Source organism: Onychomys torridus, chromosome 5, assembly GCF_903995425.1.
Source record: "Onychomys torridus chromosome 5, mOncTor1.1, whole genome shotgun sequence".
Taxonomy (NCBI): Eukaryota; Metazoa; Chordata; class Mammalia; order Rodentia; family Cricetidae; genus Onychomys; species Onychomys torridus.
The window spans coordinates 83,555,079-83,576,528 of record NC_050447.1 but is presented as its reverse complement, the minus strand read 5'-3'; the positions used below and the strand labels follow the sequence as shown (position 1 = coordinate 83,576,528).

The 21,450-nt window shown below is 39.4% G+C and overlaps 1 protein-coding gene across 2 annotated transcripts in view; it reads left to right on the top strand.

The window, feature by feature from the left end:
* Positions 1-21,450, top strand: part of Znf438 (zinc finger protein 438) — a 150,217-nt gene that overhangs the window by 59,724 nt on the left and 69,043 nt on the right. The window lies entirely within an intron of this gene.

Genomic DNA, 21,450 nt, shown 5'->3' with positions numbered 1-21,450 from the left:
CTTAGCACTTAAGAGTGCTTGCTGCTCTTGCAGAAGACCTAGATTTGGTTACTGGGTACCCATATCAGGCAACTCACAGGCATTTGTAACTCCTGGGGAATCCAGTTCTCTTTTCTGACCTCTGTAGGAACCTTCATGCACATGTATGTGTACACACACACACACACACACACACACACACACACACACAGAGGCATGCATACACACACAGGCACTCATGCACGCACAAGAGCTCACATCATTTTTAAGTCTTTTTTAAAGGATGTTCACATAAACAGGAAATTTGTGAAATTTATCAATGGAGGGAAGCAAGTGTAGCAATGGCCTCCAGTGTAGAAGTCCCTTGTAAAGGTGGCGAAGGAAGAGGACAAAGCAGAACAGAAAGTCTATAAAAAAGAAAAAACACATAGAAGTAGCTCTGGCGGAGAGGAAAGACAGAGCAGCAGTCAAGGGTAAGGTTTTCAGCTCTCAGCTATTGCTCTGACCTTTTGGCTTTTAACTCTGCAACTGGCTCTGTGTTTCTTATTTAACAAGACGGTTACATCTATATAATAATGGAATAAACCTTCATCAAACAGAGGGCTTCAGGAAGAAGATCTGATCACGAAGAATATGAAGTACAGTCAAAACAAAGCCTGCACAGAAGACTTTGCAAAGGGAAACCAGAAGAGAAGCCAGCAAAAGGCAAGCAAAGGCCAGAGACAAGGGGAGCTGAGCAGGATTGTTTGAGGCCACCCTGGACTACACACAGCAAGACCCTGTCTTGATACATTAAAAGCAATGGAGGGAAGATGGAAGGACAGAGACCGAGAGGAATAAGAAGAAAGGGAAGGGGAAAGAAGGGACTGGCAGTCTTGAGTGGAAGAGAAAAGCCAATCAGAAATCTTAGTCTCTGGATATAGGCCAAAAGCAGAGCTTTGTGCCTGCTCCTTGCTTTGATCTTCTCCTTGAACTCCCTGTCCTGACTAGGCAGAGATTTAACTAGAGGACTTGGCTTCAGAGCACCTAGGCAGGTGAACCCCTTGCTTCAGGGATGGGTGACCCTGCCACTCTCAGTTAACCTGTCTGAACAGTGTCTAGTGTAAGGTGTACGTGAACGTGAGAGCAGCTTCCACAAGCCACCTGATTACATTAACAGTGTGGTCCTGTCAGATATTATCTGCTCATTTCTTTTACTGCCAAGTTTAGAGTCCTTGGCCCATTTTTGAAATGTGCTATTAAAATAGCATATAAGTTTGAGGTATTAGACATTTCCAGAGAGACTGATACAGTGGTTCTGAGAGACACGCTTTTGAAGTATGCTGATTAGTAACACATGCTTTTCTTATTTTTAATAAAATAGAGAGTTTAGGGATATACCTAACAAAAGACATACAAAATCTGTATTGTGAAAATAGCAAGTCAGAACTAAGAAGTTGGAACATCTCAGTAAGTGAAGAGACTTTTTATTCAAAGAATGGAAAACTTGGTTTCATGGTATTCCCCCCCCCCCAATTGATCCATTAATTCTACCTAATCCCTATCATCTTCACACAATTGTTGCTGGTGGTAGTTTTTCACTTGTTTTTGTAAAGTAGTGAATCAATTCTAAAAGTATTTGCCTTCAAATTTCCTGATGTCATTGTTTTTTTACTACTAAGTAATACTCCATTGTGTAAATGTACCACATTTTCTTTATCCATTCTTCAGTTGAGGACATTTAGGTTGTTTCCAGGTCCTGGCTGTTACAAATAAAACTGCTATGAACATAGTTGAGCAAGTGTCCTTGTGGTATGATTAAGCATCCTTTAGGAATATGCTCAAGATTGGTGTAGCTGAGTCTGGAGATAGATGGATTCCCAATTTTCCAAGAAACTGCCATACTAATTTCTAAAGTGGCTGTCCAAGTTTGTACTCTCACCAGCAATGAAGGAGTGTTCCCCTTATTCCACATCCTCTCCAGCATAAGCTGTCATTTGTGGTTTTGATCTTACTCGTTCTGGTAGATACAATATAGAATCTCAGGGTCATTTTGATTTGCATTTCCCTGATGTCTAAGGATGTTAAACATTTCTTTAAGTGTTTCTCTGCCATTTGAGATTCTTCTGTTGAGAATTCTCTGTTAAGATCTGTACCCCATTTTTTACTTGTATTATTTGGTATTTTGATGTCTAGTTTCTTGAGTTCTTTATGTATTTTGGAGATTAGTCCTCTGTTGGATGGATGCGATGTTGGTGAAGACTGCCATTTTGTCTTATTGACAGTGTCCTTTGCCTTACAGAAGCTTTTCAGTTTCATCAGGCCCATTTACTAATTGCCAATCTTATTGTCTTTGCTAAGGTGTTCTTTTCAGAAAAAAATCATCCCGAGTGAGGTAATCCAGACCCAGGAAGACAAGCATAGTATGTTCTCAGTCATAAGTGGCTATTAGCTGTCAAGTAAAGGATAACTATGCTACAATCCATGGACCCAGAGGCTAGGTAACAAGGAGGGCCCAAGGTGGTGGGCATGAATGCATCTTCCTTGGAAGGGGAAATAGAGGAGACCTCCTGGGTGGACTGGGAGCAGGTGGGGATAGAACTTGAGGGATCAGGTTGGGAGGTGGATGGGTGGAAAGAGTACTGAAAGAGATAACTGGAAAGTGGGGAGTATTTCAGGGTAAGGTAGAAACTTGGTGCAAGGAAAACTCCCAGCTAAAACTCCTAGCAATAGTGATTAGGTAGCCTGAACTGGTCATCTCCTGTGATCAGATTGGTGTCTACACTGATTGTCATCAGTGAGTGTTGATCCAGTAACTGATGGAAACAAATGAAGAGACCCACAGCCAAATATTAGGCCAAGCTTGGGGAATCCTGCTGAAGAGAAGGAGGAAGAATTGTAGGAGCCAGAGGAGTCAAGGACATCGCAGGAAACCCCACAGAGAAACAACTAACCTGATTCATAGGAACTCACAAGTCTGAACCAACAACCAGGGACCTGCATGGAACCAACCTAGGCCCTCTACATGTATGAGACAGATGTGTAGCTTGATCTACTTGCAGGAATCCTAGCAATGGGAGCAGAGTCTGCCTGTAATGCTTTGCCTGGTACTTGAGAATCTGTTCCTCATGCTGGATTGCCTTGACCAGCCTTAATGCAAGGGGAGGTGCTTAGTCTCTTTTTTCTTCCAGACAGGGTTTCTCTGTAGTTTTGATGCCTATCCTGGAGCTCGCTCTGTAGACCAGGCTGGCCTCGCACTCACAGAGATCTGCCTCCCGAGTGCTGGGATTAAAGATGTGCACCACCACTGCCTAATGCTTAGTCTTACCACAACTTGATATGCTTTGTTGATACACATGGGAGGCCTGCCCCTTTCTGAATAGAAACAGAGGAGGAGTGGATGGAGGCAGGTGGTGGTGGTGGGAAACTGCCATTGGAATGTAAAGTAAATATGTGGTGATATTTTGTTGTACCCTAATTAATTTTTTTTTCCCTGAAGATCAGAGGACAGAACAGGCCACTAGATTAAACATGACACACACCTTTAATCCTAGCACTCGGAGACAGAGATCCATCTGGATCTCTGAGTTCAAAGCCACCCTGGATTACATGAGATTGATTCAATCTAGGAGAGAAACAGAGCCAGGCAGTGGTGGCATATACCTTTAATCCCAGCACTTGAGATCTCATGCCTTTGCTACCAGTATTTGGAAAGCACACACGCCTTTAATCCCAGCACTAGGAAGGAAGTACTATGGTTGGGCAGAGAAGGGTATATAAGTATATAAGGCATGAGGAGACAGGAACTAAAGCCTTTTCAGACCCCTTTCGGCAGAGGACTCAGAGACATTCAGTCAGAGGATTCCTTGAAGTTGACAAGGTCAGAAGTGGCAGTGGCTTGTTCCTTTGTCTCTTTGATCTTTCAGAATTTACCCCAATATCTGGCTCTAGGGTATTTTTCATTATAAGACCTTTAGGAATTCGTACTACATAAATAAATTAATTAAATTTTAAAAGGACTACAATAAACTAATTATCCTTTATGTTGTAGAACATTAATTTTAGTAGCTCTGCTTTATAAAGTAATATGACCATAATAAAGAAACTAATAGAAAACTTAAAAAAAAAGAATATTCTTTAGTCTTGAGAACACATACACAATGCAGATAATACAAACACACAAAACTTTTTTTTTTTTTTTTTTTTTTTTTTTTTTATGTTTAGAGACAGGTTTTCTCTGTGTAACAGCCCTTCCTGGAACTCACAAGATCCACCTGGCTCTGACTTCCAAATGCTGGGATTAAAAATGTGTTACCACAGCCAGCTGCAAAACATTTTTTTAATTCAAAAGACTAACCCCAATATTTTACATTTTATAAGTATTCCAACATTCTCCTGGATGCTGAAGAATAAGACTAACCTTCCAGATATTTAGCAGGATGACCATATGGGTGTGGACATAAAGTATTTGAGTATATACAAGTCACCAAGCCTTATTGCTTCATTTATCACAGGAAGTACCAGACTTATGCAGTATTTGAAGAAATGCTGTTCTACTTGTGTAGATTCTCATGGGAGTGACCATAGGCATTATGCCAATTTAATCCCAAGTATTAAAGTTAGGGTTTTAAATGACATGTAATATTATGATTTATTTTCTGTCTTGAGCTTTATAGGGCACAAAACAAGATCCTATCCTTACATATTGCTTTTTATTTTTAGAGTCAGAGTGATGATAAAAATCTAAGCTTAAGAACTGTCAAATGATTTATGATATTTCATTTATTTTTCAAAGGATTGGAATGTCACCAGTGAGCCCATTAGAATTGTAGACTTAAAGCACCACAATTTTTAAAAAGACCAGCTGCATAAACAAGTGTGCAAACTTTGTAATTTAATTCTACGTGATTTTTTTAACACTTCAAAGTGCCAAAGAAGGCAGTTTTTCTTAGGTTATAAGTAGTTGTCTGAGTCATTATGACCTCAGACCCTGAAGCTCATTTCAAGACCTCCTCTCTAAAATGCCAATGCTTCTCTCTTGTCTTCAGAACAACCTCATGACATCTGTGTAGCTACCCTGGGTGTCCTTTCTGACGCTGGCATGGGTGGAGTGTGGAGGAACTGGAGACTGCCTGTGAAAAGACTGAAGCCTGTATCAAGGGATAAAGAGTGTAGTACTTTTGAGGATGTGTTCCTGTTACTGTGATAAAAGCAACTTAAATGAGAGGGGTTTTATTCTAGCTCACAATTCTAGGTTACAGTCCATTATTGTAAGGAAACGAAGGCACCATGCAGCAGCTGGTCACATCTACAGCCAAGAGCGGAAAGAGAAAGAATGGATGCATGCTTACAAGTGATCAGCTCATTCTTTTCTTCAGTCAGTCCAGGGCCCAGCCCATGAATTGGTACCATTCACATTCTTAGTGGGTTTTCCCACCGTACTCCACCTCAATTAATACAATCAAGTTGACCCCCCCACAAACATAGCTATAGTTCAACCTGATCTAGACAATCCGTCACTGAGACTCTCTTCCCAAGTTATCCTAAACTATGTCAAGTTGACTATTAAAACCACTATCATAGTAGTAAAATGCTTTAAACTTCAAAGTTTAAAGGATTTATCTGTTTGTCTATTTTTTTCTTTTATTTGAAGTGCCAGCTATGAAACCCAGGGCCTCACACATGCTAAACAAGTTCTCTATCCCCACCACTAAAGCTGTTTTTCATTCATAGATTTAGATTTGAGGTAATTATAAATGCACATAAATGTTCAATAATACACATGACATTATACACCCTTCTCAGTGGTACTCCCTAGAGCAGTGGTTCTCACCTTGTGGGTTGGAACCCCTTTGGAGAGTCGAACAACCTTTTCATGGGGGTTGTATATCAGATAGCCTGCATATCAGATATTTACATTATAATTCATAACACCAAATTATAGTGATAAAGTAACAATGAAATAATTTTATGGTTGGTGGTCACCACAACATGAGGAACTGTAGTAAAGGGTCACAGCATTAGGAAGGTTGAGAACCACTGCTCTAGAGTATTAATACTAATACAGTCTTCATCTTTTTCAGATGTATCTAATTTTTCTTGAACTCCTGTGTGTGTGTGTGTGTGTGTGTGTGTGTGTGTGTGTGCGCGCGCGCAATTCTTATTTCAGGTATAGCTTTTTGTAACTATGTAAAAAAATGAAGGTTTCCATTATAGAGATTCTTCATATGGTCCTGTTCTAGTGTTTCACCTGTCTACCTCCATCCATAAGCCCTGCCAATCACTGGTATCTTCTCTGTTTCCTTAGTATTTATATTTCAGTATTGTGTAAGTAGACTATTAAGTGAGTAACCTTTTAGTATATTTTCATTTAGTATAATACCTTTGATACTCATTCAATTGTTACATAATCAATAGTATATTTTGATATTTTGTTTACATATATGAGAAAATAATGTAAAATGTCACTTTAAAAGTACCAAAGGCATTACATTGTTGAATCTTACTTGTTAATTAAGGGTATAGATTAGTTTTGACATGTTAATCATTTAGATTAGTTTTATCTGAACATACTAAGAATAGATGAGTCAGTGTTGGTATACTGAGACTGTTTCCAGTGCGAAAGAGGAACATCTTTCTATTCCCTTATTCATCCAGATAAAAACCTGCAGGGATGGGAGCACCAGGAAGCTCTTCTCTCTGATTCCCTTGTGTGCAGCCTGTGATCACTCAGCTAGATCTTCATAAGACCAGTGTTCCCCTTGTGAATCTCCTACCTGTGTGCCTGTGTTTGGTTTCTCATCTAAATGATGGTTTTCTTTTAAGTTCTGTCTGACTGAAATGCTTCTCCCCTCCTTCTATGCCCTTCCCCTTTCTCTGCTTCCCTCGGGAGGGTGAGTTAAGCAAGACTCTGAAGCTGTTTAAGAGTTGACTAGGGAGTGAGCAGTTTGAACACAGGAAGGGTGAGGGACTGCAGTGATGAGGAGAACGAGGTAAGCAGCAGGAACTGCATGGGGCCAGGGCTACTAGATTGTCTAGGGAATGAGAGAGACACTACCATGTTGAGGAAGTTCCTTGATGTCGGACAGTAATGGGAGAGAGGGGTTTAGAATGCAAGGATCCTGTCTTCAAGGCCCATGCTGGGCATGCAGACAGACATGAGCCTACAGGCTTAGAGTTGGGGAGCTCAGAAAAGAAGGGTCTGAACTTCAGATTAAGAATACCAAGTGGATGGCTTTTAAGCTGTCAGTGTGGTAAATAAAACCATAATTGGGTAAGATTCCCAAGAGAGAAGGTGCACAGTGAGGTCTGATGTTTACTTAGAGGAACCTCAGCATTCTTCCTCATACAGTGAAAAGCAAGTGGCCCTGGAAAGGTTGAGAGTAGTAGTCATTTGGTGCTAAGAGGTCAGGTGAGCTGAAGACCAAGCAGGCCCAGTGGATGGTGTTGACAGAAGCCATCTTGGAGAATGGGGCAGGATGTCAAGAGAATGAGCAGGAGATGAGAAAATGAGTAAGAGCACTTAGGTACTATTACTCAGAAGTTTATTTGCAATAAGGAATATTTAAATAGGCCTGTGGGCTGCAGCTTCAGGAAGTTCTAAGGCCACATGATAATTGCTGCTGTATAGATGTGGGTTTGTTTAAAGGTAGTGCAAGAGGGTCTGCTTAAAGAGAGGAATGCTGTTTTGTATTGTTGAGGAAGCAGGAGCATGTAGAAATGTAGCCTAAGTCAGGGCCTGGTCTCAGGAAGAAGGGGCAGCTCCTATTGTTTCAGGACTGAGATAGGCAGGAGAAGTCCTTCCATAAATAATACTGGGAAGGCAACAAACTCCTTTTGAACAATTCATATTTCTATGAACAAAAAAGGAGAAATGGTTCAGATAGAGGAAAGTGTAGTACATTTTTGAGGAGTGAGGAGAAGGTTTAGGCTAGTCAGTTTAGAAGCCTGGCTCTGTTGTTTTCAGAACACCTCAGCAGTGGTCTTCCCACTGCACCATAGGCCTCCTTTTCTGAGTAGGTAAGCATCTGCAAGTGGAGAGAACAGAAGTGTTCTGGATATAGGGAGAGATTCAGGGCAGAGACATGTAGCTCATGATGGAACCCATTTTCCAGAGGATGAGCTCAATGTTAAGGCACAAGTAGGGCCCTTACAGTGTGTAGATACTACCATTGGAGGGCACTGTAAATGAGAAAGTGTGAAATATTGTACTGTGGAAAACTGGAAACACATTTTTAAAAACTGTGTATGTGTGAGTGTGGGCATACCAATGCTATGTGTGGTGCTTTAAGTGAGAGTGGCCTCCATAGGCTCATGTTTGAGTAATTGCTCCTAAGTTCTTGGAACTGTTTGGTAAGGATTCTGAGGTGTAGTCTTGTTGAAAGAGGTGTGTCATTGGAGGCTGGCTTTCAAAAGATTATACCACTTTGAGTCCCTGTCACACACACCTCCCCCCCCCCTTTGTTTTGAGATGTGAGCTCTTAGCTTCTTCCCCAGCTTGTTAACTTGCTGCCATGCTTTCCTCTATGATGGTAATGGACTCTTACCTCTTAGGAACTGTAAGCCCTAAATAAATCCTTTTTCAGTAGATTACCTTGGTCATGGTGTCTTATCGAAGCAATAGAAACATAACTAAGAGAGAAGTTGGAACCAGGAATGGGATATTGCTGTGACAGACTTAACCATGTGGTTTTTTGGTTTTGTTGTTGTTTGTTTTAAGAATGTAAAAGGCTTTGGAACTTTGAATTTGAACACTTTGAATACTATGATATACCACCTAAGGAAGAGCTTGGGAGATAGTGCTGAGAACAACGTGGACTGTACAGGCCGAGTTCAAATGGTGAGCTCTTAGCTGCTCCTCCAGCTTGTGAGCATGTTGCTCTGCTTTCCTCCAGGATAGTAATGGTCTTTTATCTCTTTGGAACCATAAACCTCAAATAAGTTCTCCCTTCTATAAGTTACCTTGGTTATGCTGTATTACTGCTGCTTTGAGGACCAGCCTTCAGCAACTCAGGGATTTAGGGGGAAACCATGGAGTCAGCAAACTAATTATTTGACTTAACTTTTCTGTCTGAGGGATTAAAACTTAATTCTCTGGGGCCTGTGAAAGGGGACAAAGCTTAAATCTCTGGGGCCATCGAAAAGGGGGGAAACATCCATACACCTTTAGAGTCTATCTATCGTCTTTTCTTTGTTCTCTTTATTTCTTTTCTTACCTCTATCCATATGTATCCCTCTGTCTCTCTTGATATCTTCCTTCTAACTAATATAGCTTATATATCCTATAAAAATCTTTCAAGCAATATCAAAATTATAATTAGTTATATTCTATTTTTAACTGAATGATTACAATGAATAAAAAAACATTTTCCCACATCCCTTACGTGATTAAACATTTTATGTATTACAGGTGAAAAACAGTTTGTTACAAGGACACACGTACATTCATACCCAAGCAACTTGTTATAGATTAACAGAGTGTAAACAAGCAAGGTATTTTTCTCAGCCTATTCTTTTGCTAGTAGGCTGCATTTTGTGGTTGCAAAGAAAGGACCAATCACTTTATTACTTATCTCAAAAGGTAATCTTAGAAAGAATCTTAGAAGAATCACAAATCTTACCACTTATATATGAAAAAGAATCAGTCATCTCTACTTTAAATCCTTAGGGTGCGTACCCATTCACCAACAATTTCTTTATATCAGGAAGCTAAGGGCAGAAATGGGTACAAGGAATTAGCCATCACCTTTGGTCACCAACCCATCCTAACAAGAAAGGCATGTCAGCCAGCAGTAGCCAGGCTACCATTGTTCCTGCTCCCTGACCTCAATAAGTCCCTCACTCAGCTATTAAAAGTATGCCCTTAAATTATTTTCCAAGATATTTTTTTAACCTCAGAGCCATTGACAAAAACTTCTTAACCTAATCCTAAGTCATTATTTAAAGCTTTGTTTTAGCTATGATGTACCCCAAAACCTGTGAACATAGCTCCCAACATTAAGATGAAAAGAACCTGAGTTAACTTAGCTTCTGGAACTCAATTGTTTTTCTTAATCATTAACCTAAGCCACAGTCTATATGACTCCTTAAGAGAAACAAGCTGTGTGACATTTTCTTGTTCTTATTTTCTATGCTCTGCAACCCCTGCTTTATTGTGGGTGGGGCCAACAATGTATCTTACTTTAACCTTAGTAGTTTTCCCACTAAGCTAACCTTTATCATAATCCCTTACTATATTTATTAAAGACCCTCAATCATCAAAATCCTAACATTTAAACTATTATTGTATAAAATCATTGCTTTAGTTAAACCGTACAGCTTACAAGGAAATCATCTTCATAATATCCACAAGTAAAAATGTCCAGTAGAAGGTGATATTTTCATGAGATAATCACACTACATTAAAGACAGTGTGGATCTCCCCAACACCCATTCACACCATGCTAGATATCAGAGAAAAATGGCCATGGCAAACATGTAAAGGCACAGCAGTAACAAGAGACATTCTAGGGCCTAAGCCCTTGGGGCCTTGCCTATTCTAAATTCTCCCATCAGAGCTTTGCTTCCTGGTGGGCCAATTTCCAGAACTTCATTTGCCACTTGCTGCTCCTCTGACATAGCCACCACCACTGTATTATCACAGCAGTAGAAAAGTCTAGCATCATGGCATGCGTGTGATCAGAAGACAACTTTCAGGAGTAGTTTTCTCATTCCACCTTGAGTTCTGGGGATCAAATCGAGGTCATCAGGCTTGGGTTGCAAATGCCTTTACCCACTGAGCTATCCCATTGACCCTGTTATCATATTCTAAAATGGACACTTCTAATGCTTTAGTTTAATTTTACCTTATTTTTAGTAAAAGAATCTTCTGGGGCCTAGAGAGATGGCTTAGTGTATAAAAGCATTTGCTGCTCTTGAAAAGTCTCATGTTCATTTCCTACCGTCTACGTTCAATAACTCACAGCAGCCTGTCACTCCGCACCCGTATGCATGTATATGCATGCATATACTTAAGATACAAACACACGCACATATACATACATATTTCTTTTAATTTCCTGACACTTTATGTATATCTGGAATTGTACTTGTTTTAGAGGATTCTTTTTTTCCACCAGCAGAGCTCCTCAAACAACTTTTAAAGGATCAGACCTTTACATTACTAAACAAGCTTCTATATGTGTGCCTATTTGTTAGATAAGTGGTGGGGAAAGTGTGAGACACTTCTGACACATTTTATTTGGTCAGGAATTTTTTTAATAAAACATAATTTAATGATGGGCCTCTTCTTTATAGCCTGCCAGGAGAATTACTTTCCCTTAGCCAATTAGAATTTTTTATTAAGGTAACAGAGTACCTGTCATAATTGAAATACTGTGAGTGTGTATATGTGTGTTGCTTTCTTAAGACAGTCTTGATGTGCATCTAAGACTGGCCTGGAGCCTGCAGCCGATCTTCCTGCCCCCGCTTCCCTAGTGCTGGGATTACAGGCTGGTGAGCCAGAAGAGCTGGCTAGTTATGTGTGCACGTGCATGTGCTGTAGTTCTCTGTGTGCCTGTGCCAGTGGAAATAGAAGTCAGCCTCACCCATCGTTCTTTAGGAGCCATCCATCCTGTTTTGTTTTCTGATTTTTTTTTTACCACATTGATTGATTAATTAAGGTAGGTGCATGTGAGCACAGGCAAGTGTAAGCATGAACAAGCACATGCAAGAACAAGTATGTGTGTCCTACCATACAAATGTGGAGATCAAAGAAAACTTTTGAGAAATGATTTTCTCCTTCTACCATATGGGTGCCAAGGGCTTAATTCTGGTTATTAGGCTTGGCGGCAAGTATCTTTATCCACTAAGCCATCTTATCATCTTAAATGAAATTTCTTTTTTCTGTTTTCCTTTTCCTTCTCTTTTCTTCCTCTTTCTACCTCTCTGAGGGGGTGGTGGGAGAGACAGTAATCCTGACAGCCTTAGACCTACTTGCCTCTGCGTCCCAAGTGCTGGGGTTAAAGGTATGTGCCACAATGTCCAGTTCACTCTGATTTTTGAGACAGTCTCTTTCACTGGAAACCTGGGGCTCACCAATTAGGTGAGGCTGGCTAGTCAGCAAGCCCCAAGGATCTGCTATCTCCACATCCTTCAAGCTGCAAATAAAAGCTTGTGTCACCACACCCAGCATTTTATGTGGGTGCCGAGGATTGAACTCAGGTTCTTGGATCATGTGGCAAGTACTTTTCTGTCTGCTAGCTCATAGTTTTTTAAATTATGAAAATTTTTATTAAATTACATTATACTCAGATATCCTAAAATCTTTTTTTTTTTTTTTTTTGGTTTTTTGAGACAAGATTTCTCTGTAGCTTTGGATCCTGTCCTGGACTAGCTCTGTAGACCAAGCTGGCCTCGAACTCACAGAGATCCACCCTGCCTCTGCCTCCCGAGTGCTGGGATTATAGGCGTGTGCCACCACTGCCCGGCTCTGAAATCATTTTGTATTGATTCTCTTAGATATTTTCTGTTCTAGAATATATCAGATTTTACTTTTGATATTTGAAAGAAAACGTGCTTATTATAATAAATTTTATTCTATTAATTTGAAGTTGGCTTAGAATAAAGAAAATTGACTTAGAAACAGCAGAATTGTTACATAAAATATTAAAACATTTTTGTTTTCAGTAGTTTTATGAATAACACTGTAGGTGAAAGGATGATATATTTGTGGCGATGTATTCCTTGCCAACATAATAAGAAAGCATACAGTTCTCAAAGGGAAGTGGGGTTTTAGTCCTTAAGATAAAGCTCCTTTATGCTTCTTTTGCAAGATGTTATCTTTGCCCAGCATGCAGCCTCCTGTGGGAACACCTTTCTTACTCTGTCTGGGGAGATTTGACCCTGTTGCTTCCTTCCACTGTGTCTGCCCAGCTGGGCTTATGGGCCTTCCTTATCCTAGGCTGTTCACTGGAGGCCTACCTGACTTCAGCATTTGTCACAGTGTAATGCCCTTGTCTCCTAAGTACTAATCAACGGTTTTCCTCCATTAACCCAATAGCCTCCATTTTTCTTTCAGCAAATCTTGCTTCCTCCAATCCATGATCTTTTAAATGTACTCTTTGGTTGTTCTGGAGTCTGCCTTCTTTCCTCACTCCTTCACATGATCATTGTGGGAATACATGTGGTTTTTCTTCATCCAGCATCATACACAGGGTTGGAGCACATAGACTTGGAACATTGTTCCCTAGGACTGTATGATGGAACCCAGTTCACTCCAGTCCTCACAAACTAATGAGATTTATTACAAGACAAACTGAAAATAAATTTACCTACAAGATCTAATGAAAGTAGTTAAAAATTTTAATTGAGCTGGGCGGTAGTGGTCCATGCCTGTAATCCCAGCACTAGGGAGACAGAGGCAGGTGGATCTCTGTGAGTTCGAGGCCAGCCTGGTCTACAGAGCTAGTCCAGGACAGGCTCCAAAAAGCTACAGAGAAACTCTGTCTTGAAAAACAAAAAACAAAAAACCAAAATTTTCATTGAATCTCTACATATACGCTACTTGTGTGGAGACTTTGCAATATGCTCATCAAAATTGGAAGAAGATACATAGCATATGAGTGTAAAAGCATGTTTTAGATTTGAGCCTGTTCTTCCTAGTGGTTGCCATGTGTGCATAAGTCACAACAGCTTCTAAAAGTCCTTTGCCATACTTCTTTTGATTTAGATCATCAGTTGGTGCTATTAATTTCCTTTTATTAGAAACAACAATTCACCATGAGGTATCTAAAAGCAAAATGCTTTCATTACTTTCAACAAGGAACACATGACAAAAACAGCAATTCAATACTAACATCTACGTGTATTTATGTGTGAATGTATGCCGTGTGTGTGTGTGTGTGTGTGTGTGTGTGTGTGTGTGTGTGTGTGTGTGTGTTTAACTAAAAAAAAAAAAATGATAGATTTGGAAAATGATAGGATCTCCCTCTTGCCAACCAAGAAAGTCATGCTTTGGTAAGCAGCAGCTGGTGAGCATGTGTTAACTGCAAGATAATCTAGAAACAAACTTGGACATTTCTCTGATCTGTAAGTTCACCATAGTTAATATGGTTAGTTTTTTAAGTTACAGTCATGTACATATTGTTGGAAAAATTAGTACTTTGTTTAAAAGTGATAAACTTTTCTATTATAGGACATGAAATTAAACATAAAAGATAAGGACAAGTAAATTTATTTCCTAGTTTGTGTCCCTTTGAGTTATTAAGAATGAGTATATTAAAAAGTAACTCTAAACTAGATTTTATTATGTATATATCTTGCCACTGGGGGTGGCATAAGGATTTATCTTAAATATAGCAGAATAAGTTGTGTTCCATTCCCAGACTCGACACTAAACTAGCAAGACCTACCAGTCACCCATAGAATACTCAAAAAGAACGTTCTCTTGAAGCATGTGTGTGTCATCTCCAGGACTTAGGCCGTACAGTGAGTACAAAGAAGGGTGCAGTATCACAGTGCACTAGCTGACCACTGTGTATACCACTGGAGGGAGTAAATTGGGGGTTGACCAAGTATGTAGAAATTAAATAACACTCTCAAATAATTGGAGGATCAAGAAATTACAAGGTAATTTAGAAAATATTGTAAGGTAAATTAACCTAAAGCCCAGGACACTTAAACTTACCAGGTGCAGTTGGAGAAAGGCAATTTTCATGGACGTTTGTTCACAATAATAAGGCAGAGACAAGGTACCCAGAAAATGTCTTGGAGAGAGACCTATCCAAGGGAGTGCACATTTAGGACTGAAGCCTTGTTTACTATTATTTTAACATAAAGTGTCTATATATGAAAGGAATGTTATATATGTGTTGTCAGCTTTGACAGAAAATCCTAATTGTGCTTTCTTGCTTCTTAGTTGGTGAGAGACTCTAATCAAACTCCCAAGTAAGAGGCTCCTTTCCTTTCTCTTATGCCCATATTTTTTTCTTTCTATTCTGCCTCAAAATGTATAGCTACAAATGCTGTGTGTGTGTATGTACACACACATGCATATATGCATGCTCCTGAGAGTATGTGAATATCTGAAGACAGCCTTGGGTGTTGATACTTCTTCCATCTTTAAAGTAGGTTGTTTCTGTTAACCTCTGTATATTCCAGATTCCCTGGCTCACAAGCTTCTAGGGATTTTCCTGTCCTTGCTTTCTATCTCACCATCCAAGCACTAGGATTGCAGATGCACGTACCACTTCATCTGGTTTTTATGTGAGTTCTGGAAATCCAAATGTAAGCCATCTCCTCAAGGTCCCTAAATGTCTGTTTTTTTTTAAAGAATGCTCTCAAACTTAACCTCCACCTTAACAACCTAGAAAAAGAATACCACCTACAAAACAATAGGAAGAAAATATTAATTAGTGAACCACAAGTGGAGTGTGGTAGTACATACTTTTAATCCCAGCACTCAAAAGGCAGAGGCAGGACGATCTATGTTCATGGCCAGCCTGGTCTACATAGCAAATTCCAGGCCAGCCAGCCAAGGCTATATGATGAGACTTTGTCTTTAATAATAATAATAATAATAATAATAATAATAATAATAGTAATAATAAATATAGCAATAGTGACAATAATAATTATAAGGCTACATAATGAGACATTGTCTCAAATAATAATAATAACAACAAAAACACAATTAGATTATGAAAACTACTTATGGAAAGTTGGTTCCTTAAAAACCAATTGACAAAAATTGATGAACCTTTAGCCTGACCAACAGAGATGAAAGTAAAAAGTCCAAATACTAAAGTCAGCATTGAAAACAGGATATTGCTGCTTATGCTACAGAAATGTAAAGGCTTATAAAGGAATTCTGAGAACAAGTATATTCTGCTCATTACGTAGATAAAATGAAGTTTCTAAAAGACAAAATATACCAAAACTGACTCAAAAATAGAAAATTTGACCCTTTAACATGTAAAACAGTTGATTTTCTCCACACATTTCCCCTCCCTTTCTTCCCCCTCCCCCTTCTTCTTCTCTCCTCTCCTCTCCCCTCTCCTCCTCTCTTCTCCTCCCCTCCTCTCCATCCCTCCCCCCTCTCCCCTCCTCTCCTCTCCCTCTTCTCCTCTTCTTTTTCTCCTTTCAGGCTCAGATGGTTACACTGACGAGTTCTATCAAAAACTTAAAGAAGAATTGACAGTAGTCCGTGATTTCCCAAATGTGTGGGAAGGAAGGGCCCCAGATTATTCTCTAAGGCCCAGAATCACCTTAACAATAAAACCACACAAGAAAACTAAACAAATAAATATAGATGCAAAAACAGTCAACAAATGCTAGTATACTAAATGAAATAACTAAAAGAATTGTAAATCATTACCAGGTGGATTAATCTCAGGAATGCAAGGTTTACTCAATATTAAAAAACCCAAGGAACATAGTAGATTAATATACGTGTTTTTACAAGCCATGTGTCATCTTAATAGACACAAGAGAATGCATTTAGTGACCTCTAAGTCCCTCTTGTGATCAGATGAGCAGACAAAGAACAGAAGAGAAACTCTTACCCTGATAAAGGGCATCTCTGAAAACCTGTCAGCTCACATACTTGGTGGTAGAAGACTAAAACACTTCCGCCTCAAAGTTAGGAAAGGACAAGTCTTTGTTCTGTCTCTGCCTCTATTCAGTGTTGTTCTGAAGGTGCTAACCAGGACAGGTAGACCAAAACAAACAAAAAAAAGTCTCAATTTCTTTATCATAAGATTTTGTTCGTAAAATCTTTAAGGATCATGTTAAAAAATGATTCTAATAAAAAATAAGTTTATCAAGGCTGAAAAATACAAAATCATATAAATACCACTTGCATTTTTGTGCACTAGCCTTGAATAATTTGAAAATAGCATTAAATAAATCAACATTTACAGTAGCATCAAAAACAAAAATAAATTTAACAAAAGTTTAAGACTTATAACACCAAATGCTAAAACAATTTGAGAGTTAAAGATTTAAATAAGGAAAGACAGTCCAAGTTCTTAGGGTGGGAAACTTAACACTGTCAGCATGACATACTAAACTACACATTCAGTACAAACTCTGTGCAATCAGGACCTCCTCATACTGCACGCATTGAAAATCTGATCTTTAAAATTTGAATGGAAATTCAAGGGACTTAGAGTCACCAAGATTGCCTGTGGGTGGGGGGATATTGGTTTATTCTTTTTAGTGTCAGGAATTAAATTACAAACTGGAATAAAGAAATCACCATGGTAACTGCAATAAGAATAGACAGATGCATAGAATAGAAGGAAGAGTCCATATGTACCCTGACATTTCTGCTGCACTGTTTTTCAATAAAGACACCCAGAGATATCAATAGGAGATAGGGTAGCTTCTCAATTAGTGGCCCTAGAACAACAACAACAAAAAAGGAGGACCCCTATATTATGTATAGAAGTTACCTAAAGGTAAGAGGTAAAAAATATGAAAAACTCAGAGGAAAGCAGGGGATAACATCTTTATGACTTTGAGTTATTCAAAACAGTTTATCAGATTGATACCTAAAGCACAAGTAACAAACTAAACATGGATAAGTTTGCTTTCACCAAAATTAAGAACTTTCAGGGCTGAAATGACAAGCCAGGGTATAAAAGAGAGTATTTGCAAATCATACCTGGTAAGAGGCTTATATCCAGAATAGTTGAAAAACTTACAACTCAGCAATGAAAAAAATTCTAGTTAAATATGTACACATACACATTTTAATTTCTTTAGATTCACAAGTTGCCAGTGAGCACTTGAAAAGACAGTGTCACTAGTCATTTAAGACTAGTCACAGCAAGATGCCATGTGATAAAGTAGATGGAAACAGGCATTTGTGGGAATATGTAGCACCTGCTTCATATACTGCTAGTGAGAATTATATGGGAAGTGTCATCAGAAAGCCTGACAGTTGTTAAGAAGGTTGTGCATGAAGTGCTCTATGACCTAGCCATTGGCCATGTGGAGTGTATCCATTATGTTGTGTAAAGAACACTTTAAAGGAAGATTTGGGATATATAGATTAGAAAGCTATAATCTAGCCTGTACCTGTATGGAATATAGCCATTCTATCTGTAGATAGAACACTTTAAAAGGAGGCTTTGTGATATGCCAGTTTTATCACAATGAATTACTGATTGAGCACCTCTTGGATTTTGTTGTGATGCTAGATGCTAGATGCTGAACACAAAGAAATGTGAGCCCACTCTCCTAAAGCTTCTCTGTTAGTGGCACTAGGAATTATTTAAATAAAATCACAATAATATGCGGGAAAGATGCAGGTCCGCTGAATGTATTCAAAGCGTATTTGAGCCAATCTGGCACTGGACAGCTCTGAGGAGATGGTTTTGCCTTGACACTTTTTTTTTTTTTTTTTTTTTTTTTTCAAGACAGTGTTTCTCTGTGTAGTTTTGCACCTTTCCTGGAACTCGCTTTGGAGACCAGGCTGGCCTTGAACTCACAGAGATCCGCCTGGCTCTGCCTCCCGAGTGCTGGGATTAAAGGTGTATGCCAACACCGCCCGGCTGCCTTGACACTATTTTATGCTTTGAATCTTCAATGTTTCCTAAAGGCTCTGTAGCACTATTGACAGATAGGAGAACCTGTTGGAGGTGGAGCCTAGTGGAAATAAGTTAGGTCACTTTGAGGACATGCTCTTGAAGGGAATATTGGGACCCCATCCCTTCTCTGTCTCTCCTTTTGCTTCTTAGCCACCATAAGGGGAGCAGACTCCTCTGCCATTCCTGCTGTCACAAAATATGCTCCCAACTATGGGCCCCATAGTCACTGGGCCAAACATCATCTGAAACCTAGAGACCATGAGTAAAGTAAATCCTCCATTAAGTTGATTGTCTTAGACATTTTGTCATTACACAAGCAAGTGCAATGCATGTAAAAACTCCATTGAGAGGAAGCTGTTATGTTCAGGAAATTCAGAGAAGGCTGCTGTAACTGGAGTACAGAACTGAGGCAAGAAGTGTAGGGGGAATGAGTCAGGAGCAGACCGTGCAACCCCATAGAAGCCTGGTAAGAGTATCTGGTTTTCTAGGTAGAAGATGATGCACCATGTGCCAGGAGGTCAGCAGCGGAGAGGAAATGTGGCATCCAAAGGGCTTTTAGGAGATAGTACCCATAGAGTTTGATGAGCGCCAAGGCAGAGAAGGTGAGAGGGAGAGTGTAAGCCACAGCTCCGAGATGTGGCTTTTGAAAATGAAAATGTGGGAGTACAATTTTCAGCCAGAGAGTTTCTCTTGGAATGCATATTGTTTTGAGCCACCTCAGGAAACATGGCTGCTTGCTTTCTGCTGAGAAGTATCATTTTCTTACTAGGCTAGTTGCACATGTTATAGAATTGTGCAGTTTACTGATCGCAAATGTTTTTGGAAAAGTACAAATTTAAGAGAATTTGGCAAATACATTTTATAACATTGGCCAGATTAATTTTGTTCTAAGCCTTGTCCTGGTAAGAACCCCAGTGTCTTATGTCCTTGGCCCAATGATATGGAGATCATCTGTCATGTAAATTTCCTCATGTTTCTATAAGTAATGAAAGCAGACTCTGAAGTAATTGTCTGGCACATAGCTGCCTTCCAGTGACAGCTCTTTGGAAGAAGTTCACTTTTAGCCATTTCTTATTTCCTTGGCCAGCCAAAGTCCTCAAATGTCAAGTTCTTCAGTGTTTTTATTACAAAGTTATTTGAAGTTATGGTCTTTCATTATATCTTCTAAAAGCTGCTTTAGCAATTTAATACTTTGCTGAAATACATTTTAAGTGTTTAGTTAAATAATTTTAATAACCCCAACCTTTTTCAAATGCCCACTAAAGAATCTGTTATTCTGCACATTGTTGGATTTGGAACTCCTGCCTTCAGAGCCAACAAAGTGGTAGAAACAAGAACATCGTGCAGAGAGTGCAGGTTAAGTTCACTGTACTGGGGCTGTTGAACATACTGCTAGCATACCAGTAAGGGACAAACAGTGTAGGTGTGTCAATGCCTCCACACACAGCAAAGCCGGAAGGAAATTTAAGTAAGAAAGTTAAGAGGTCTTTAGAGATAGCAGTAGTGACTTGACTTTTGCCACCCTTTTTCTGGGATGGTGTCATCACAGTTATTCCAGGGAATAGCACACAGGAAGGAGTAGGAGCTTGGTGCCCAGTCTTTCCATGAGAATACTGAAATCCTTTCATCTGAGCTCTTCAGTTGTGTCAGTGTCCATAAAGGCTCAGTAAAGCTTAGCTGTTTATTAGTCATTGTTACGTGTATCACATTGTTTTCTACATGTGCTTAATCTAGGGTGCATTGTAATCTCTGAGAATTGTCATAGGAAATGGAAATTTTGTAGGAAAAAAACAGATGATGAAGGTAAAGGACAAAACATGGTGCCTGTCCATGAGCCTCAAGAACATATTTACTCATTGTGCAAGCTTAGATAGTTCACATAAGCCATTTGTGCCAGTTTCTTTACATGTAAAATAGGGATCATAGAAATACCCATCCCATAGCCGTGATACAAATTAAACTACCTCACGCTGCTTGGTACATTTAATCTCAGATATTCATGTCATTTACTTATTTATGTTTGCTGCAGTTGTTCTGTTAGTAGTGTAGCTTACTCCTGCCTGGGCATGAGAGCTTAGTTCCAGCCTAGTGGTGTGGTGGACTTCCTCATGTGTGGGGGTGGGGCTAGGATGGCCCTAAAGATAAGGGTACTTAGCCACTAAGTCGGTGGATTATTTCAATGTTATGTTATAAACATTGTAAACATCTGAAATGCAGGGTATCTGATATTCGACCCCCACAGGGGTTGCTACCCACAAGTTGAGAACTGCTATACTAAGTGGTGTGAATCAGATGTTCAAACTATTGAATTATGATAACAGACTATAATTCATTGGGCCACCTTAGGCCTGGTTATGTGAGGCCTGCAATCTAAGAATGTGGGGTTTCTTGTTTGATCAGATTTGCTTCCCCCTCCCCTTCAGACAGCTTCTCACTATGTCTCCCTGACTGACCTAGAACTCTTTGTATAGGCCAGGCTGGCCTGGAACTCAGTCTGCCTTTGCTTCCCAAGTACTGGGATTAAAGGCCAAGGCCATCATGCCTGACTAATGGACTTTTACATTTCTGAATTATTGGGGTGGGGGAACCTAAAAGATTATGCTTGTAACAAATGAAAATTAGACAGTTTGGTTTCAGTGTTCAGAAAAAGATTGGAGTAATTTTGTAGATATCCTTTGTTGCTTTAGAAGCAGGAGTAATGAGGGACAATGGGCACCTCAGAGCAATAAAATTGAAAATGGTTTCTGAGCATTTACAGAAGTTCCCAACACTTGCTTTGTGTGGTCATTCATTGTGTTAACTAACAAATCAACTCATAATTTTTAACTATCCTGCTTTGACAAAATATGAACACATATATACAGAAGCATAAGATTTTCACCAGCCATTTTTGTGGCCATAAATATCTATTCCTGTTTTT